The following is a 9,537-nucleotide window of genomic DNA, read 5'->3' as shown; positions in this document are numbered from 1 at the left end:
ACAACCCAGGTACATGCCCTTGACCGGAATTGAACCCGGGACCTTACAGTCTGCAGGCCGACAATCTATCCACTGAGCCAAACCGGTTTCGGCAAATTCCCTTTTAATGTGCATGAATTTTGTGCTCCAGGCCACTAGTTTATTAATATGGCACACTCCTTGCTTTATGTTCATCTCTCTCTGCCATTCCCCTCACTCTCCAGCTAGAATATGTGTTCCTTGATAGCAAGGATCTTTGTTTTATTGATATAGCCTAAGTGCCTAGAGTTTGGCACATAGTAGTTAATAAACAGTCTTTAAAGGAATATATGATTGCAAACAATTAAATATTTTCATCTTTAGATTATTTATAGTAATACCATAAAAGCATAATTGTCACTTAAAATAAATATCCATTATTAAAGTATGCAGGCATTTCTTTGAAACCCTCTCTATAGGTATTTATTTCTTTGAGATCCTCTATATAGTTTACATGCCACCTTACACTACTGGTATCCATCTAAAAATTTGCAAAGAGTTAATTTAAGATTCTTCTAAAATTTTATTATGCAATGTGCCATATGCACAAAATTTTTTATATAAAGTATATAAAAATGTTTGAAGGCAATAATAAAACAAACACAACTGTATACTTACCACCCAGTTGTAAATGTAGAAAAGACTAATACCTTTAAAACCTCCAATATAACCCTTTCCAATTTTTCTCCTTTTCCCCAACAGAGGTAGCTACTAGACAATTTTCTGCTAATCACCTGTTACATTTTTACGATTTTACTATATATGAACACATCCCTAAAAATACACAGTTTAATTTTGCCTATTTATTGATTTCAGAGAGGCAGGGGGAGGGAGAGAAAGATAGAAACATCAGTGATGAGAGGAATCATTGATTGGTTGCCTCCTGCATGCCCCACACTGGGGATTAAGCCTGCAACCCGGGCATATGGCCTGACCAGGAATTGAACCGTGACCTCCTGGTTCATAGGTCAATGCTCAACCACAGAGCCACGCCAGTTTTGCCGATTTTTATATATAAATGAAAACATGCTCTATGTTTTCTTGCTTTTTGCACTAAACAGAATGTTTTGATGCACACATGTTGATGCATGTAGCTGTAGTTCATTGATTTTTACTATTGCATAGTTATTGGTATTAGAAATATATAAAAATTTGTTTTCATTACACCATTGATAGACATTTGGATTGTTTCTTTTCCCTCATTATATACAGTGTGTTATCAATAATCTTAATGCAAAATTGTTTTCCCAAATGATCTTCCCAATTCACTTCCTTCCAGCAGGAGTTTTTTACTGTTTCACTTCCTTGCCAACACCTGTGTTGGTTGACTTTAGGGACTCTGATTGAGGCTGAGATTCTTTTTCTTCTGCTGCTCTCCCCATTCATTCCTGGGATTGGCGGCACAGCATGAGGCAGTCTTCTGGACAAAAGAATATATAAGGGCTCAATATGTAAAAACAATTTTGAACCTTTATCTTGGTCATATACAGACCCTTGAGAAAGTCCTGGGAGCAGAACTCCTTTCATCCTAAGAACTAGTGCCTCATATGCTATCTCCAACCCTAGAAGATAACAAGTAGATAAATTATTATCCTATTCCCCTTTGCTAAAAAAAAAAAAAAAAGTGGGAGGAAAAAGACAACCCACATTTTTAAAAAGTATGTAAACTGATATTATCTACAAAATTCCAAAGTAGCAAAATAGTATTATTATTATTAGCTTTAGAAAAAATTCACTCTTTCTTGGAATAGTGAGTTCCCACATTACATTTTAAATGGAATTTGTTGCACGTACCCTCCTTTGAGAAACACATTTATTCATAGAGTGATGCAAGTAGCTTTACACATTGCAGAAGATTACATTATCTGTATCTAAAATACCATTTTCATCGTATTTTAAATCTAACAAAAATTTTGTTGGCTTGCCCTTCTTAAGTAGTAAATACTAAAAATGAAAATGCCCACTGACCTGGGATATCCTAGGAGTGGAATGGATTGTCCATCAACATGCTCTTAGAGTCACTCGAGGTGTTTGACAGCTGTGCTAAGCAACCATACCGAGTGCAAAGACAAAGATGTAAACCCAGCCAGGGCGCTCTGCCACCACACTGCGATAAGTCAAGCCCTTTAACACCAGAGACTGGCTAAGGGTTTATTCCACACTCTCAGCAAGATAAGCTGCCATTCATGCCTCACAAGACACTCAGGTCTGGACAGCAGCTCAGAGGGAAAACGAAGAGACATGAGTAAGAACAATCTTTCAGTGAAGGAAACTAGTAGATTTCCCATTGTTTTGACTCTAGTTCTATGAGGAGCCTGTAAGCAGGATCATGTGGGAAAAGGAATAACCCCAGTGTCAGCCATTTCCCATGCATTACCCGATCTCTGCTATGCAAGGTGGCATTTTGTTTCCTCATTTTACAGGTGAAACTGTGGTTTAAACGGTTAAATGAATCATCCCAATGTCACATGCTGGGGAATTTGGATGCATCCTCACCGTCTTGCCACCGCTCCCTCCGATTTGTCCAACCAGACTTTGTTAGGTTACTTACTGGTCCACATAGTTGGACTCTGAGAAGGTGGATAGGGCAGGACAGAAAACTTTCACTATATGACTACACACTTGTCTGTACTCGCTGTTAATGTGGTTTCCCTGAAAGCCAAATGAATCCTCTAATATTTTTAAATTTCCTCAGACAGTTCCAATTTCAAATGTTTTGTCCTGTTTCCCCGGAAGGAGAGGCAAAATATGAGCCCCCTTTCTTTTTTCCATTAAGAAAATACGGTCACCTGTCTGTAGAATACACTTTGCAGGAACAGCACGCATTCCTTCTTTGAGTGATCACCTCCAGGACCTTCCTTAGAGCTGCAAGGTCAAGACAAACCAACCCCCTCCCCCATGATATTATTGAACTTGGAAGGTGACTATGACAAGATGATGAATACCTAGAATAAAAATAAACATGGTTTTATTAAAAAAAAAAAAAGACAGGATTCATTTCAGTCATGTCAATCTGTGAATGTCAGTGTCACGGTCTGAGACTGTATAACCATACAGAACATTACAAATGTAAGCCCTTGCTCCCCAGCTTCATGCTCCACTGAGGCATATCATGCCGCTTAGAACCGCTGACTCTTGAAGTTGGAAGGAAGATTGGAGGTCCACCCGGCTGGCCTCAGACAGCTGCAGGAAGAGAGGAGGAAGGAGAGAGCAATAACTGAGACCTGCCTTATCAGTGGGCAGCCACTTTTCTGACTACTTTCACTTGACAAGTTCTGAAGGTTGCCTGCCAGAAGGGCTTCTTGGAGAAGGCCTTCCGTATCAGAGTGATAGCCTGAGTGTGTTGTGACAGAACTGTTGCTGAACATCACACATTTCTTGGTGAAATCAGAGTCTACATGTAACCCACCTTCATTAAATGCCATGCATAGAACAAAGAGAAAAGGAAAGCATGGATGATCTTTGGCTTTAGGCAACGTGGAAATAGCAGATCTATTTACAGAAACAATTTTCTGGCTTCTAAACAAAAAGGGGTGGCCAATTCTGCCTTAAAAGGCTGTTACCTCCCAAGAAAATATTTTTTTCTTTCTTCCCATCAATGGAAACAGGTCAAGTTGCAATGTAATCATATGATGGTCATAAGACAGCGATTCTGACAAACCAATGTGAATATATAACTGGGAAATGACAGAGTGCATTTTAGATAAGGGCCCTCAATTAAGCTTGTTCTGATGTAATTCACATTGTGTGGAAGTCCAAGGGACTAAAGCCATGTGCATCCTTCACATGCCCACCAAAATTGTTATTAGAGAATTATCTATCAAGGTTTTGTGTTTAGGATTCATGGGTTAATTATCTCTGGGGATTTTGTACAGTTGGGATGGATAACAAAATGTAGAAGGAATTCTAGTTGAGAATAACATTAGAATTCTTTAAGTAGCCAAACAGACAACCCAATGAAGTTTGGGTAGCTGAATAATAGAAAAATGTTAAGACTTGTTTTAAGGAGATTCTAAAAACTCTTGCCTGATTCTGCCACTCTTGCCACACACACAGCAAACATTGGCTTAGCTAAGATAATTCACCCAAGTGAACTCTGTAAGAAAGCCAACTGACCAAATTTGTGATCAAAAGAATTTTAAAATATGCATCCCCAAACTGTTATTCCAGGCACAGAAATGGTCATGATCTGTTGCATGGTTGACATACTTGTGAGTTGTATCAGCTTCCCTGAGATAAGGTTAGAATGCCTGTCTTCTTGAATACATGGACAACTTGAGAGTGGAAACTGTATTTCATTAATTTATTCCTGGAATCTTGGTACACAGTACATGCTCAATGAATCAATAAACAATAGAGTACATTGGTGATGAATATTATTACATATTTATCTGCATTGGGCTTTATGCAGCACTATACAGAGAGGTAAGCATAAAGATGTTCAAAGGAACTTATATATAAATTAAGGATACTAACCTGCCTAATGTCCCAATATTCCTCAAATTGCTGGTGCATTTTAATCCTTAAATGCACTTCCATCTCTTGCCTCTTGCCATTCACCTTCTGTCCCACATCAGAGCCACCTACTCCTCTTCCTCAGGGATCATTTTAAAAATATTGAGATCCCACTGGCTATTTCTCTGTGGATTAATATTTTGGGAATATTAGCCAAGGCTTAATTCATGAGAATCCTGGTCCTCCAAGTGGCTGATGAGACAAGAAGGATCTGGGCATCATTAAGTTAGGAGGACATATCCTTCTCAACCTGCCATCTCCTTCGCTAGGCCTTCTGGGTGAAGAGGTCTCTGGGCCCCTTCTTTTTTAGCTGTGTTTTCTATACAGTTGTTTTGTTTTGATTTGGTTTGGTGTTTGGGTTTTTTTAAAACATATTTTTAATTTATTTCAGAGAGGAAGGGAGAGGGAGAGAGAGATAGGAACACCAATGATGAGAGAGAACCATTGATAGGCTGCCTCCTGCACACCCCAGGAACCAAACCATGACCTCCTGGTTCATAGATCCATGCTTAACCACTGAGCCATGGACTGGGCATGTGGTTTTTTTCTTATCTGGGTTGAGACAAGGACACTGCTTCTGCCCTTGGGTTCTAAACTTTGAACCTTCTTAAGGTCAGAATAAAAGTGTTCCTCTGCCTGGTCCAGTCCGGTTCATCAGGAGGCTACATTAGGTTTTGGAGAAAATACTCATAGAAATAAAATTATTCTGTCTGGAGCGTGTCCCTGCTACATAAATGTTGCTCTCTGGAACTTGTGGTGGTGATATCAGCCAGCTCTTTGAGAAATTAAGAATCTTGAGCCCCAGCCAGAGGCAACTTATCATGGCTAATAATTCATCATTCACCACCACCACTAGAACAAATGTTTATTAAGCACCTACACTGTGTAATGCACAGTGGCACTAGGCTGCAAAGACAGGCACTGCTCTGGCAACTCCAACAGACACAACAATAACAATAAAAAGCTACCATTTATTCAGGTCTTACTCTGTGCCAGGCACTGAGCCCCATGATTTCTGGTTATTGTCTCATCTAATTCTCCTCCAAAGTCTATGACCTAGGTGCTATCATCATCTCCATTCCACAGATGAGGATGCTAGACAGAGAGCCAGGAAGAAGAGCCAAGATTGACAGTTCCAAAGCCAGTCATACACTTCAACACCATTGCACATTCCCAAGGGGAGTTGATTTGATGAAATAAGTGGGTGGCAGAGAGACCACAGCTGGGAGGAGAAGGAAAAGGCATAGAAAAGGGAACAGCTTTGCCTATAAGGAAGGGAGAAAGAAAAAGATGGGTGGAAATACAGCCATAGTTGAGGTGGTAGGAGAACTTGAGGTACTTCATACCTAATAGCCTCAATTTCCTCTGGGAAGTAAGAGGCAAAATTATCTGATGGGTAAAATGAGAACAAGAATGAGGTAGATGTAATAATAATGATGATGATGATAACAATAATAATAACAGCAAATGCTGAGTACCCTCTGTGATTGACAATGCAGTACTTTATTTCCAGGAGTGATCCCTTTTAATTCTCACAATTCCATGAAGTAGGCACTTTTTTGCATTTCAGGAAACTGGGGTTCAAAGAAGTAAAATAATATGCCTATTGCTGATTGTGTAATAAGTAGTAGAACTAAAATTTAAACCCAGGAATTCTAACTTCAGAGTCTAAGCAGCTGAGAGAAAAGTGAGACGTCTGCTCAGGAACATATTTAAAAAATGACTTTTCACTTACTTTTCATTTAAAATATAAAAAATTGGAAAATTGGTGGTCTTAGAGATGGTTTGTGTTTTTAGTTTAGCACTTGAACTGAAAAGGGAGCAGCAAAGTCAACACATCAGGGAAATAGCTGAAAATGCTGAAACTGAAGTTCAGGAGAGAACTTTATGTGTAGCATTTTTTTTGTGTGTGTGTTTTTTTAAACAACCATGTTTTCTTGACTTTTTTAAAAAGAAAAGAAGAGAAATGTTGATGTGAGAAACATCAGTAGCTGCCTCCTGCATGCCCCCGATGGAGGATCGAGCCCACACCCAGGCATGTGCCCTGACTGGGAATCAAACCTGTGACCTTTCAGTGCACGGGCCAATGCTCAACCAACTGAACCAACCTGGCCAGCGCATGTGTAGCGTTTTCATAGCTACAATATGTTATTTAGGTATAATGCATTCTAGTTTCCAAAATTTTGACTTAGTGAGCAGTACAACTCAATCCATATATCCCAGCACCAATAAATGTCACTAAAACATATAATTTTCCCTTCATAAAGTTTGGTAAAATATAACAAATTTTAGGCAACCCCTAGATAATCTTAACCAGTAAATACAAGTAGGACTAAAGCCATTTCCTAATTATTAAAGTGAACTCTACTTGGAATTTCAGCAATATTGAAGTAATATTGCAAACTTTAGTTGTAAAGTCAACTGGGTCCACAGAACCACAGGGCTGATGACAAATACTGACGGCTGCTCTGAGACACTACATGAACTAAGCATCCGGTAAAGAAAATGAATAGATGGTACCAGAAGCAGTCACCTTACAGCAGGACGAGGTCCTCAGTAGAAATAGTGAATTCAACCCTGAGAAGAGGAGGATGACAGCTGTGAAGGAGGCTGCCAAGGACCAGAGAGAGGGCCTTGCAGAAATAGGGGGTTTCCTAGGGAGAAGATAAGGAATAGCTTCTGCTTTATTTCCTTTGCTACTTTGCTATTCTTTTCTTGGTACAAAACCAGTTAGAGGTCAATTTTTCCAGAGAACAAAGTTCTTTTGTTGCCAAATTTCTGCTATAAAAGGTGTCGGGTTCCAGTGTCACTCACTCAAGTGTTTTACTAAATTAATGAACGTCCCAAGTAACTTGGTAAAATTCTATAACACCATCTTTACCTTTTGTTTTACCAGCATGGCCAACGTTTCTCAGACTTTTTCTATCCATTCCTTCCTACAACCCTTAATCGACTCTTTCCCATCACCCTCAGCCAAGCCCACACACTCTCTTGCCCTGTGCACACATGGCTGGCTTGTTTCTGTGCTCTGCAGAGGGAAACTTCTGCAGGGACTTCACCCACAGGGCTTTCAACAAGCAGTCAATGTTCATTCATTGCTGGGGATTGTCCTTTACAGCATCTTTGATGTGCATTACCCTGCAGCAAAGTGGTGCGCCCACCTCAGCTGTGAAATAAATCTGTAGATAAACTTCTATTCTTTTTATTCCTATGAAATTAAAAAAACCTTGCACACTTTATTTTCACTTTCATGGCTTGAGAATAGAACTCAAACACATAGCCCAGAATCAGACACAGTCCAGCCTAGGGTTTCCTGTGGTTCAGAGTGTGACCTGTGATCAGGGAGCCTTGCTACTTGCTTTGATTAGGCAGTTTTCTTAACCCCTCGGGGCCTCACTTCTCCCATCTATAGAGCAGGGATAATGGTGCTTGGCGTAATGAGGCTGTGTTCTAATAATTGTTACCATGTAATAAGGCTTTGTTCTCATATTCATTACCATGGATTCGGAGATCTATTCAGCTCCAGACTTTAAAACTGTTTATTCTTCCTTTTAGGTAAAGTCTTCACATAAATCTTCAACATCAGTGACATCACTGGAGCCACTTTTCAAGTCCTTTAGCGAGGCTTCCAGATCTTATCACCCACTTCTAAGACAGCTGCAATGTCCGCCTTTCCTAGAAAACTGATCCCAAGCACAGACATGCACTTGGAAAACATTAGCTGTTAGTTTTTTCAATTGTCCTGAGGTGTATTTTTATGACCTGTCCAAGGTAAACACCTATTTTACTGCCTTTTTAAGGCCCTTTTTTCTTCTTCTATCATTCAGTGGTTGCTATTGGAAGCATACTTCCAAAAATACTTACAAAATATGGGTTACATTTCTTTGCTTTTTAAAATTTTGTCAGTTCAAACAGACAGGCCTCAGTAAATATTGAACTAAAGTTATTAGATGGATGTTTTCCCCAAGCAGCACTTCATTAGTCAATAGAAAGTAATTGAGACAGTAATTGTAGGATGAGACTTTGTAAGGCTTCCCATTTCACGTGACCTCTTCTCTGACGGAGAACTGTGGGGGAAATCCTTGCCTTTCACTTGGGCCTATATAAGACCTGGTCTCTGTGCTGAGACTGGCAGAGGGTTTCATTTGCCTACTGACAGTCCAACCTCTGACTGGGGGATGGGGCTGCCAACAGGCAGCCCTGGGAAGACGGAGAAGTGCACGCAGGTCAACATGGAGATCTGTTATTGGGGTGAGGTATCAACCTGCAACTATGTGGCTGTATTTTATGAGCTATCGCTTTACGAGGCCATAAATGAGGCCTTTCATCAATATATGACCATGGCTGTCTCCCAGGCTGCTTTTCTGGCAGAGTGATAGGATTCCACAGAGTATCTGTTTGGAATGTTATACATTCATTCATCATCAGAATTTCAGTAGCTTTTTCAGAGCAGTTGACATTTAGACCTCTGAATGGCGAGTATTTCAGAATGGACCATGTATGGGGAAAACTGTGGGTAATGACAGCCATTCCTGAGGAGGCAGAAAGGAGGACCTCAGATTGGAAACTAATTTTAGTTATCCTGCACATGCTCACCCTGTCACACTCCTCTGTATCTCTCCTCTCACCAAATGGTTTGCTCATGTGGCAGGCAGTGCCCGATAGCATTTATGGCCATCTTCGTGATGCTCTTCCCAGAATGCTTTGGAAGAATTTAGCATTGCCCTTTGGTACCAATGACTTATGAGAACGACTTGTGTCATCCCATTGCCCAAAAAGCATCAGTAAATGTCAAGAATTCAGAAATAGCTTTGTAAGCAGTTGCCAGCACACAGTTTGGAAAAGAAAAGCCTTATAGAGGGGTGGATTGCAATGACAGAGTTTTGGGGAAGCAAGTTCATCACAAGATGGAGTCAAGTGGTTCACACATTAGTGTTTTATCAGTTGTTGATTGTTGTTAGCAAACTCAGAGTTTCCTACCAGACAGATTACTTCTGCCCAAAG

Source organism: Myotis nattereri (genome assembly GCF_964212035.1).
Source record: "Myotis nattereri genome assembly, chromosome: 10".
Lineage (NCBI taxonomy): Eukaryota > Metazoa > Chordata > Mammalia > Chiroptera > Vespertilionidae > Myotis > Myotis nattereri.
The sequence above is the reverse complement of the archived record's forward strand: the minus strand, read 5'-3'. Positions refer to the sequence as shown.